The following is a 12303-nucleotide window of genomic DNA, read 5'->3' on the forward strand; positions in this document are numbered from 1 at the left end:
TGAGGGGAGGGGACACACTGGCTCTGGAAATTAAAGGAGTGCTCTGGAGTGTAAGCTGCTTCCTTCATTGCATCTTATATTAAACTATCTCACTTCTGATTCTTTCCTAGAATAATTTCACATATGGCACTTTGTGTGTGTGTGTTTTCTATTCATTAATGTAATTGTCAGTTATTTTCTCTCTTTATTTTACTTTTTTATCTGTTTGTTTGTGACGTTCTACTTTAGTTCTACTAAATCTTGATGTAAAAACAATACCCCCTCTTTCACGCACACACTCTGCAGTTTGCCTACGCACACACTTCTCTCTCAGACTTCCTCTGTTCATACACTCACCTATGAGTTATTATTTGTTATTTATTATTTTGTACAAATCACACAGAATCATTCAAATCGAGTACTCACAGCATTCACACACTTAGAATCACTCAAAATACGCTTTCCCAAGAGTATTTTATCAAACATGCTTTCAAGAATCAGAAAGAGGAAGTAGACAACACTCAGTAACTGCGTCTGTCCTATTAAAAGAGAAGAGAAATAAACACATATGGGACAATTCTCCCCATCTTAGACAAAATGTGACCTTAAATGTCCTTTTCTAAGTCATGTTCTTCTCTATACACAACTCTTGGCCTCCAGGGCATAACCTTTGGACTTGTAACTCTGATATAAGTCCACACAGTACAGAGAACCTGCAAGTTCAGTTTTTTCTTTTTTAAATTCTCCACACACTTGAAGAACTGTTTGTCATTTATCTGCCCAAGAACTTCATCAAATGGACCTCGCCGGGTCCAGTAGTCTTCAGCACATGTATCTCACCGCTGCCAGTGAGGATTTAAAACAGTTTCTTGTCAGCATTCACTTATCAAATGGACTGCAGCCGATCCAGCAATATCGACACAATTGTGTATCCTCATGTACACAACTTAATCTTCACTTGTATCACAGCACATCTAGTAATATCTTCAGAATTACTTCATCATAGTAAACATTGATTTTCCTTTAAAATCAATTTACCATTAGAACTCAAGATCACAGCTGACTCGATTCTCTGAAATCCTGAGTCAGTTAAACACCTTGCTCAACTCAAGGTGTCCTTTTCTCGGGCTTCCTCGTCCGAGCTCACTCTTTTTACCCCGGCATGCGCATTCAGAAGATCCCCTTCTCACTGTAATTCCATTCTCATAGACCCAAAAGTAAGCATATTATCTCCCTAGTCAAAAGTGAAACCGTTCCTCACACAGTAATTCTTAATCCAACCTTAAAGTGAAACAAACACCCTTCGTGTTTTGAAACTAAAAGAGTAAGGAAGAGCGCCCAACTTTAACTGCGCATGTTGTTACTGAACAACACACAGACCCAGACCCAGGGCAGTTCTTCCTGGATCATTTATCAACATCCAAACCAACACAGTCCACATCGATTATTCTTCTGGACCTCAGTGGATCCACCAAAATTCATGTAGGTATATCAACCATTCACCGATTTATTTCTTCCTCAGACCACACCGGATCTGTTAATATCAACAAAGCTGCACACTCAGAATGGTACAGCTGATTCTTCCCATCAGACCGCGCCGGATCTGTTACTTCAGCACAATAAAGACTGATTTTCCTTCAAAATCAGTTTACCAAGAGCCACAGAACCATTTCTGACTCGATTTTCTGAACTTCTGTGTCACTTAAACATCCTGACGGCACCAGGTGTTTTCTGTCGGACTTCCTCTTTGAAGATCAAGTATAGAGGGTGTCTGTCCTGCAAAGTTTTTGTTGGGCAGCACATAATTTCTCCACATATTTCCTTACAGCTTTGAATTCTTTATCTGCTGCTTTAGTTGTTCTTGAACAAGACATGTGGATGGCTTTGCTCAGCTGCTCCGGCTGATCATTTAGTGGCTTATATAGCCTTGGTTCACTAGATGTCATAGTTGAGCTCTTCATTTTGGTTCCTCTGAGATTTCCCCAAAATGGCTGCTATATGACTCCTCCTTGCAAGCTCCTTGAGGCGACTTCCCTATTTCTTTATCAGACGTCCTGCAGCCACCCAACAGTCACTTCCTCTTTTCATACCCTGTTTGATATAACCAGCACTGGGTCAGAACAGCATTTGCTTCAGAAATTCTCAAAACAGCCACAATTATCAGCGCTACAAAATAAACACACCACACCAGCTGCAACTCTTGCTCTAAAACCAAGCACAGAGCTTTTATACTTCATGCAACTTGTAGACCGATCCTCAGTAAAAAGAGGAAGTGCGGGCCAACCCAAAAACTGCGCAGTTGTATATTTCAGATACCTTAGACCTGCACAAAGTTAAAAACAATTCTCTTCTCTTTCTGTTAAAGTCAAACTCACACCGTTCAGCAAGGCCTGCTTTTAAATCACCAAGAGACAAGCAACGTTATTCTTTTAATCTTAAAGAGGCCTACAGTGCGTGTTTCTTCTCCTGTTCAAAGGGGAAGTAAAAAGGGGAAGTAGGCTGCACCCAGTAGCTCTTAGCTGAAACAATATCTGCTGGTACACTTTTGATAAAACAAGTGGTTTCACCTGCACAAACCAGCCAGTCTTAACACCTAGATCACACCTAAAGACACTCAAATCTCTCATTCAGAAACAAATCCTCTCTCAGCAAGTTCAGCCAGCTCTTTAAACCTTCTTAAACAATGACCAACAAACTCAAGAAGCTGGTCCTCCGTTATGTCTGCAGAGAGTACAAGCATATAATAGTTTCCCCTAAATTCTCTCGGTTTTCACTGAAACAAAATATTATGGCACACCAACATTTACTGTGGAAATTCTCACTCTTCTAAATGACCATGCTGGGCCAGAACTGGGGCTAAGCCTTCACACAGTTCTACACAATCAACCCGAAACTCTGGTTCGGTTAAAATCTCCGCTCTAACAAAATCAAACTCTCTATCTGATGTTTCACAACAAACCAACACCTCCACAGGCTCCCCATGAGTGACAGGTGTCAGCAAAATAGTCAAGGTAAAACCAGTTAATGTCCTAGAATCAAACGTCTGATAGGGGAACCTTTCTTCCATTCACCGTGCACTCGCTCCTTCATTTATTACTGCGTTTCCTGGTTGAACTTAAAAAGGGGAAGTGGCCGCCCCCAAATGTTAACTAGGCACTTTCTCGCCAGAGAGAAAAGAAAGGAAAAAGAGACTTTTTAAAAAGCCTCACACAGCCAACCTGCAGGCGCCTGGCACTTTAATTACTTCAGACGGTTTCTTACGTCACAACCTCAGTTCAGTTCAAGGCGGATATGCACACTGCCGCTCGTCTTTCAGACGCCAACAAGAATAACAACAAAAACACAGCTTTTCACGGACCACGGCGGGCCCAAAAATGCACAGGTAATAGCTCCCAGTATTTTATTATCAGACTTCTCATTTTTAATAATCAACTCACTTCACTACAAAACCTCAAGCTCACGGCTTGGCCTGAGTTTCTCTTCAATCATATATCAACACCTCGGACCTTCTTGTCCGGTATTTATTCTCAACACATGTCACTATTCCTCGGAGCTTCTGTCCGGTATTTACTCTTAAAACATGTATTTATTAAGTGTCTCTCAAGATGATCCTCTGCGATCACCAGGGCTATATCTGAGGCCACAAAGTCTCAGCGGGGCCCCACCCCTAGTTTAATACCCAGGAAACGTCTTTCCCGGGGGTGGAATCCTTCGGTTCCGTGACTTTAGACACTTCTTAATGCCTTTATTCCTTACACACAAATCAGTCTCTCTTCTCTATTTCTTCAACAACAACGTCTCAAGTTACTTTTAGCTCAGTACTGCTTTTTCCTAGTTTCCATGAATGCAACAATTCTCTCAAGTTTCACTTTCGTTGCAAATAAAGATTTCTATTTTAAACAAAACTCAAAACAGAGATCAACGGATGACCACTTGACTACTTGTTTTAGAATTATACTCCAATACAGCACAATTTCTGTTTAAGAGGTTTGTGCCTTACCTTTTTGTTCTGTGGGCCCAATAGTCAAAGTGATCACCGTGACGTCTGCCGTCTGATTCACTGATCCGGCCTCGACCTCCGCTGACAACAACACCTGAACCTCGTTCTACTGATCCTCAGTTGCCCGCATCCTCCACCAAATGTTGCGAGATCGATCAACTTCAGACCAGACAACAAACTACGGAGGCTCCGGAAAAGTGCAATCAAACGATGAGTTTTATTATCACAGGAGAACAACCAACCATCAGCATACAGAATGTGTTGCTCTGACAAGAATACATTGGGTTCTGGTTTTATAGGACAAAATATCACACCTACGTCAATACAGTTCAAAAATACTTGGTGACAGACGGGCAAAAGTTCAACCTGTACAAGCAAGGGTTCATCACGTACACTTCTAATAACTATAAACTGACATATAACTTCTCCTTTCTACATTACTTGCCTTTTAAGGTAATAACTTCAGGTCTTAGCTTTTCTGAGAGCTAATAATTGGACCCTCGTCATTAATCACTAAGTAGAGTACTTTAGCAGCCAGTCTCAAACTGAAGTAGAAGACGCTTAGGCCTTCACTCAGACCTGCTACTAGATTAATATGTGTATCGTAAGCGTGCATGCAATTAACCTGCTATGTTCTCATCTCCCCTCAGCATGTATCATCTGGACACTCTCACCAGTGAAGCTTAAAACCTTCTAGAATGGAACATCAACTCTTAACCAAGCACATTTATGCATTGTGTATAAATAGAAAGGTCAATGTGATGACAGACATATTCAATGCAATATAAACCCTGTAGGAAATATTACTGATAAATGATACTGTGAAACATGTTATTAATACATTCTTCATAAGGCAAATTATATGGTAGCAATAAAAGAATCTCTGAATCCCAACAAGCCCGACTGGAACTTCTCAAAAATATTATGACTATTTAGAAAGGTTTGTAGCTGCACTGGCTGCACTACAGCATGCTTGTATCCAGCTGGTACCACTCCAGAGCTGAGACTAGAGGACATCCAGTCCTCTAAATAGTTAAACATTTTAACTATTAAACTAAATAGTTAAAATGTCGGGACCGACTACCTTAATAATCTTTTTTAGAAAATGGGTCGGGACTCCATCTGAAGGGCAGGATGATGTCTTTATGCTATTGCAAAGATCTTCCACCTGGTTAAGACATACAGCCGCAAACTGGTCAAAAGCAGTTGAGGAGGTATATGTTAATGAGACATTATACAGAGATGGGGTAGATGTAGATCGAAGCCTTTCTATCTTATTAATAAAAAAAACTGCAAGAACCTATCGCAAGTTTCAGTGGAGCTATCTATATGGAGAGCGGGGGAGGTACTGAAGACCGAATCAATAACTGAGAAAAGAGAGAGGCCCCCCCCCCCCGCGACCCTGAAAAGGACAAGCGGAGGAGAATCCGGTTGTTAAGTGATGACGTGATGAATCCTACTTCCGGGTCTAAAGTAGTCTGCGTTTAATATGGCTTTTGTGTTGTTAACATGTTTAATGTTTTGTATTTTCTTCTATTTAATCTCAAAAAGCTCCTAAAACAGTCAGTGATCACTGTTGACCTCCCTCGGCTTTTATTACCGCTAATCATTTATTTAAGCTCAGTTTTTAAAACCTTAGGATGTAGCTACAGCCCAGCCCATGCAGCAGTATATGAATGACTAACCTCGTATTGTGGATGGATTATCTCAGTTGTTCTCCTGGCTGAAGTTTGGTTCTTTTACAGCATCCTGCCATGCGATTACATTTGTTCCTGACCGAGAACACTCACGTTAACTTTTATCGAGTGGAAAAAAAGTTAGCTTGTTTATATTATGCTAACATAGCTGTGTCGCTAGCGGTCACGTAGCACATCATTATATACCAGCTAGCCAAACTTCAGTAACCCTACAAACGTCACTGCTGTTTAGTTTTCTGTCTTCATTTATGCTGGAAGTGATAGCAGAGCTGTACGTTTTAATTTGTTTCCAAAACCCCGCAGTCAGGACATGCTATATTGTATTTAGATAGAAGCTAGCGAGCTAACTTCCTGCTAACTTCTAACTCCGTTAAATGTCATAAATTCCGTTTTCATGGATGCCTGGATGTTAAACTCAATTGTTACACCTGGTAGAGCAGAACGCTGATCATTTTATTAAAGATGAAAGACTTTAGACAGTTTTTCAACTCTCAGTAATGCCATAGTGATCGTTTGATATATGGACCTGCAGCGGAGTTTAGACCCAGACACGGCTAGTGACGTCAGACTGAACAACCAGATAGATGGATAGAAATTTAAGCTGAGGTTATCGTGGGTGATGATGTACGACACAGCCTAGGACTGGTTGATATGACCCAAAATTCATATCTTGATATTCTTTAGCTGGATGGCGATATACGATATATATCTCGATATTTTTTTAAAGCCATAAAGTAAGAACAAACAGAGAGTTTAGTCACAGCGGTGTCCCAGATGTCACACAGGCACTTTAATTAACATACAGCGTAGATGTACATGAAAAATTACTCAAAAATAAATGATCAGCATTTATTAAATAATAATGATCCGTAAATAAAAGAAAACAATGTTGTTTTTGTGCATAACAAAGAGCTCACAACTGTGCAGTCAAACTGTAAACTAACAGACGCTGAGCATAATAACAAAGATTTCACAGCTGCTCTGTTCCCAACTTCTACTGCGTGACTGACAGCCTGGAGTTTGAAATCCTTTATATCTTTATATCTATGTTACGTTATAATTATACTTGTGGAGCCGCAGGTTTGCCTCTCTTTGTCCACTTTTGTCTTTACGCAACGTTACTGGACCTCGCCTCTCCTTCACTGAACACAACTCCCCCTCCTCCCCCATCGCTTCACCTGCAGGCAGCGACCAGATGGAGACGGCAAATCTCCGTTAACGAGTTACTGCGCATTGCCCCGTGCGTGGGGTTGGACGGCGTCAATGTGTTAACGAGCTAACCCCGCTAACGCCATCTGCACAGCCTAGAATCCTTTCATTTTCTCAAAAGTTGACAGCGCACCTTATGGATGAATTCTGGTTGTGGTTGATGACCGCGAACTGATTTTATGTGCACGGCGCTCAGCAATCTGTCAATAAATGTTTTAGTACGACTTTGGTAAGCTACGGAGCTGCACCGCTTGATGGATTGTCGGCGCATTACGGCTACCGAGGAGCCTCGCGGAGTGATACGTACTGTGCTTCAACGTAATATTACTGTACTGTGTGTGTATAAGGACCATAAATGGCACCTGTAAGAGACACGGTTACGAAGAGGATATTGTCACAGCTCATATCTCGCATAAAAATATATCGATATTTTTAAAAAACACAGCCCTGTTTGCCCCAAGACGCCTCCTGCTGGTCATTGGCAGAAGGTTTGCCTGCGTGTGCGTCCTCAACTCTGCTGCTCCACCCACAAATTCATCCTCCTCACTAGTGAGGCGCCGTGTCAGAGGACGTAAGTCAGCTTTTCAATAGTCTAAGATTTGTTACTGAGAAGCACCGTTACACAAATAATCAGCCAAAGGCAGGTTTTCTTACCTTTTGTCCTGAGTATAGTAACTATTGTGGCTATTTCCTTTTTTTTTTGGATGCTATATTTCTTATTTCTTTTTCTAATATTTTCTCTAACAAACAGAAAGCAGCCTTTCAAACGGAACAAGTTTACTGCACACAGCTGTAGTCCCTCGGGCATCGCCTGCCCCCTGAGACTATCAGAACAGGAAGAAGTTGTCAACACAAAAATAAAATTTAATTTAATAACAATCTCATAATGATGATAATACTGATTTAAAGCATTAACCCGACACTATCAGAGCACTTTGTGTGCTTTTATTCCTGCATGCTAAGATCAGTGGAACTGATCTAACGCACATCTGATTGGTTTTTGTTACGTGTGGTCTGAACAGGATGTTGTGATCAGCATTTAGTGCTGCTGAGTCTCAGTCTGCTTGCCGGCGTTATTAGAGGCGCTGAAGAGCTCGTGATTAGACGTGTTGGAACGTCTTTTCAAAAAAGTAAGATGGTTTTTATCTCTTTACTAAAAATCATCATTTCAGGAGATGTTGTTGGTAGACTTGTATTAATTTTGTGTGTGTGTGTGTTAGACCTAATGATTTATCGATAGGGCTGTGCGATCTGACCAAAATCTCATATCCCGATATAAGACTTCTATCGTCCGATAACGATATAAATCACAAATTTAACATTTTCTGTAAATTCTGTGAATCTCAGGCATCTCGACTTGCGTGAAGTGTTTCCAGCTGTCATGTAGCTGGAGTCGAGTGTTTTAACGATGCATGAAACGATACATTTTTAGACATAAGTTGTAACGGCCGCCGTTTTCTTTGTGAGTATTTATTACACGGCGTGCTGCAGGGAAAAGCCTGTTCTAACGTTTGAGTCTAAGGTTTATTTTTTAGCACCTGGCGGCTCTTTTTTACTTCTCATCTGTAAACACTGCATCTTTCACGTGATTCAGTTTATTTTGAAAAGTCTCAACAGGATCTTGAGCTTTATTGTGAAAGGTTTATGTGGAAAATAAACAAGCGGACACGCGATGGTTTTACCGTCCTTGTTGCTAACGACAACGCATAAAAACAGGCGCTTGTCGGTCCGTAGTGTGGTTATATTAAATATAAGAGAAAGAGAGAACTTTAAGAAATTAATATAGCCACTACAGTGACCATCAAAATAATGAAAAAATGTTGCCGTAAAGAGTTTATTTTGCGACACCACGAAACAAACGATAGCGTAAAATAAAACGATAGACGTTTTTATATCGTCATCCGATATATATCGTTATATCGAACAGCCCCATTTATCGATTTATTTATTAATGATCAAAAAACGACTACACTACACACTAACTACACACAGCAAACACCTTCAGTGTTGCTCACATCTCTACACTCGCTCTCGCTGTCTTGACCACAGCTTTCTCCTCTTCCTGAGTAACAAACTGTGACGTGTCGCCGTGTAGTTTGTTTGATTGGTTGACACGGTGCAGGCGGCCTGCTCTGCTGTGAACGAATGACGTATCAGTGGCGGGACTATGACGCAGGATTTGGGATTATTCACTAACTCTGGAATTAATCCTGGATTTTCTGTGCTGCCTGTCGGGTTTATTTTATTAGAGGAGACGCCATAAACTCAAAGTACAAATGTCTTTCAGATTTATTATTCAGTTAAGTGTTCGAGTTATAAACGGATCTGTCTCTTTGTTCACTCAGGAGAGCGAACGAACAAAGAGCCGCACACTCGGTAAACACAGACTCGACTCTCATGCTATCACTTTCCAGGTGCTCCAACATACGCCAACATCTAAGGCTGTTTTATTATGAAGAACCAACTGCAGCACTTAGTAACACTGAGCACCTCCCCTCTCTGTCAGGAGCATCTCCTAGATCACCCTCAGTGATGTGAAAACAGACCTGCGATGGTATATTCAGATTTAGTTCGCCGATTAGACATTATAGGAAACTTAATTAATGCGGTCCACAGTTTATCAGGGCTCATCCAACAGGATGGATTTAAATTAGTTTGCGGTTTAATTAGGTAACACATGTTCATTAGAATAACCTCCCAGAACTTCATTAGCACCAATTTATATCAAAATCTCTATTAAATCAAGATCAACATTCAGGACTCATCGTAACTGCACTGGTACGTGAGCGAGGTTGGACCGGCGTCCTTACAGTCACTGGAAGCACCGATCTTACCGTCGTACGGGCTCCTGACCACGTCTGAGGCACCAAATCGAAAAGTCTTTTCCTCCACAGAACCAGAGGAGGTCGGCCCTGAAAGAACGAAGGATCTGGGAGCTGTTAGACCCGTTCCTAATGTTTGTTACACCACGCAGGCTCCACCTCACCCACCTCTGTGGTATTATGATGAGTTAGACGTGTGTAATTATCTTCCTTTGGTGTGGAGACAGATGGTGCTGAGAACATAACAAACACCTGCTAAGTAATCATTTTATATTTAAAGCACCTTCTACATGTATGGATGTGTGTGCGTGTCTGTACTTATAGATATCTATTACTTACATACTAATATCAGTGGTAGAATACTTTATACTTTATTTCTTGAATATTTCCACAACCCTCTATTTATAATCACATAGTGTGTATGCTGCCATGTATATAGTGTATTATCTTATTTATTTTGTGTGTCTTGACTTTTTGTTCTTCTGCTATCTCTACCTGAGCTGAGGTAACACACAAATGTTCCCCACCGTGGGATCAATAAGTCTCATCGTATCTCTTATCTCATCTTAATCATAGAGTGTAGACCTTACAACTAGGGCTGCCACGATTACCTCGACTATCAAAATCGTCGACGACTGATTTAATAGTCGACGCGTCGTTTGAAGCTTTGTAAGATCCCAAAAGACGCAGGAATAAGTAGCAGGATTTAAGAGTGTAATAACGGACTGAAACAGAAGATGGCAGCACTGCATGTACAAGGATGCCAGCTGCCGTTAAACCCCGAAGAAGAAGCTGTGTCCCAGAATTCATAGCGCAGCCCAGCTCAGTTTCCAACAATGGCGGCAGCTAGTTAGTTTTAATGTTACTCTTATTATTCTTTCCGGGTCACAAAATAAATGTTTACATATTTTCAGGCGAGAATGTAGCTGTGTAAACCTCAAATATCTGCTCAGTTTATCAAGACACCACATATTTTCAAAAGCGCTCCGACGTTTTCGGAGACGTCTGTTACCCACCAGCTCGATAGCTAGCGGGGCTAGGCTCACTAGAGCGTGAGAACACCGGACTCCCGGCAAATCGTTTTCAAAACCCACCGCCGTCTTTCGCTACTCAGGTTAAACATGATATATGAGTCACTTAGATAACTTAAAAATGTTATTGTTTGGCTTTTTTCAGTATTTTATTTGTTCCTGAGTAAATCGGTTTGGTTGAGATTAAAGTTATAGTTTTTACACAGCTGAATAAACGTCAAGCAGACAGCTGATCATCAGAAGTGTGAGATGCTCGAGGATATACTCCGGTGTCCTGTTATATTTTAGACAGCAAGGAGTTTATTAAACTTCACCGAAACAATCTGCAGATTTCATTAAAATTTAATAAACTATCATCTTGTCTTTATTTTTAGTTAGCACCTTAAACACTTAAAGCTGTAAGCTAATGATAGTTATATAAGAGCAGATGCTGCTGGTGCAATCCCATATGGAAAAGATATTTATAAATCTTATAAAGTTTGTATCTGTCTTGTGTGAAACTTGTATGAAAAGCATACAAGAGTGAAAACAGATATAAGATCCATTGAAAAATTATATAATGAAACTTGTAGGTTTTGGATACTTACTAAAACAACATATGAAAGTAATGAGAAAGTGGCCACTTTCATGAGTAAATCATAGAAGTTTTTACTATTTCTTTTCCATATGGGAATAAGTTGTATGTCCACTGGATGATGATCTGATTAGTCGACTAATCGCAAAAATAATCGGTGACTAGTTGACTATCCAAATAATCGTTTGTGGCAGCCCTACTTACAACAACAAGTGTACCCTCAGGAAGATTGCAACAGCAGTCACTGGTGATGTTTAGCAACAGTTTGGCAGCATGGATGAGACGGTCATGTTGATAAAATATGAAAAACCAGAGATATGAATGATTGAGCTCAACAGAATATGGAAAACTCAGACCTACTAAAAAGGCTGATTAACAGAAGGACTTTCATTCCCTGCAGCAAAGCTCATCTGTAATGAAATACACAAATTATCATTTATCATATCATATATCATTTATTAGTCAACTATAAGTTAAACATTGCTGGTATGGTTCAGTGACTGAATCACTTCTGTTGCAACAAATCAACAGAAACAAAGACAGGGCTAAAATGTCACAGTTGCAGGAACCTGAACGAATTATTTCAAATGAAAAAACAAACTTTTTTGTTTGTTTTGTTTTAGTCCTACTGACCAATCAGCTATCAGAAAAACAGCCCCTCTACTCCTGAACATCGCTCAGACATCAGAGTGTGGAGAGACCGAGGCTCTGAAGTCGCTAAAGCTGCTCGGAGCGTCGGCGTGTTACTTCAGACAGCGTGACAGCGGTCAGAAGAGTGAAGTCTGATTATTGGCGTCATGTGACAGAATGTCAGTCTCAGACGTGCAGCGTTTACACTTCTGGACTGTCAGTGTGGTCGTTTTGCTCCACGCCTGCAAAATCAACCACATCGAGGTGAAAGATGGACACAGCTCGATGTTAGCAGACTTAGTGAACCAGCTCCTCTCTGGTCTTACTGAGCGAAGGCCATGAAGAGGTCACACCCCAAACA

The sequence above is a fragment of the Simochromis diagramma genome, unplaced genomic scaffold, assembly GCF_900408965.1.
Source record: "Simochromis diagramma unplaced genomic scaffold, fSimDia1.1 OVJJ01000216.1, whole genome shotgun sequence".
NCBI lineage: Eukaryota > Metazoa > Chordata > Actinopteri > Cichliformes > Cichlidae > Simochromis > Simochromis diagramma.